Source organism: Alexandromys fortis, unplaced genomic scaffold (assembly GCF_014885135.2).
Source record: "Alexandromys fortis isolate MF-2015 unplaced genomic scaffold, M_Fortis_MF-2015_v1.1 scaffold_101, whole genome shotgun sequence".
Taxonomy (NCBI): Eukaryota; Metazoa; Chordata; class Mammalia; order Rodentia; family Cricetidae; genus Alexandromys; species Alexandromys fortis.
The window spans coordinates 1,403,152-1,404,367 of record NW_026067983.1 but is presented as its reverse complement, the minus strand read 5'-3'; positions in this window follow the sequence as shown (position 1 = coordinate 1,404,367).

The window sequence follows — 1,216 nt, the reverse complement described above, 5'->3', positions numbered from 1 at the left end:
TCTTGGTGTTTGGGTTTTGAATCAAAAGAAGGTACTGGGAGCACTGATAAACAAGGTAAGTCAGTGTCCTCCGTGTCTCTCTGATGGCTTCTACCGTACCCCAAAATGGTGTTTAACCAAGGTCAGTCAGTGTCCTCCGTCTGCTCTCTGATGGCCAAAATAGTGTTTGATGGAGCCTTGGGAACCCCCAGTAACGATGTCTGTTGACAGCTATCCTCGAATCCTTTCTTAGGTTAAAAAAAGAATATTGTACATGTGTGTGTGTGTGTGTGTGTTTAGGTCAGAGGACAGTTGGTAAGAATTGGTTCTCTCCTACCTAGGGGTCTAGGGATCGTACTTGGTCATCAGTCTGGGTGGCAAGCACTGTTACTGCTGAACAACCTCCGGGTCCCTGAATGCTTTACTGAACTCTTTAATTGATTAATATTATCTGCATGATGAGAAAGGTGCTTTTACTTATTTGAAACCAACGAGCGGCCTCCTCCAACAGAAGTCACTGGTATTTATATGGGAAGAGTACACACATTTATGTCCCATTAGTGACAGTTAATTCCTGTCTTGGTTTGAACTAGCATGTGATACGTTGTTGGTGATATCTCTCTCTCTCTCTCTCTCTCTCTCTCTCTCTCTCTCTCNTCTCTCTCCCTCCCTCCCTCCCTCCCTCCCTCCCTCCCTCTCTCTCTCTCTCTCTCTCTCTCTCTCTCTCTCTCTTTCTCTCTGTCTGGATAAGTTTCAGACCAAGAAGGCTCTCAAGGGCTGACACGCAGATTAATGCACCTTAGAGCACTTTGTCACTCTGCCTCTTCTGTGATACTCCAGTTCCAGCAAGTCCTGTACAGAAGTAGACCGCGCTGTCTCTCGGGTGTCATTGCTGAGCACTGTGGCCACCTAGGCTGAGCTGCTTGTGCCATAAGATGGGGGATGTGATCATGAAATGAGCGTGTTGAATTGTTTTCGTTTTCAATCATCCTGTAATTTTTTCTGTTTCCTCAGCTGCAGTTTAAAATATCTGACAAGGTTCTGGACCCTAGGATACTTGTCTTGGTGTAAACGGTTGCAGATGGGAAGGCTGTTGCACAGAGAACCATACAGCTTGCCTACGCCTTGGTTTGTGCTCTAATTGCAATGCATTTATTGTAGTCAGACAGTTACAAAAACAGGATCTGTTCCCCACACCCGTATTAGTGACTCACAGTGGTTTGTAACTCCAGTAGCT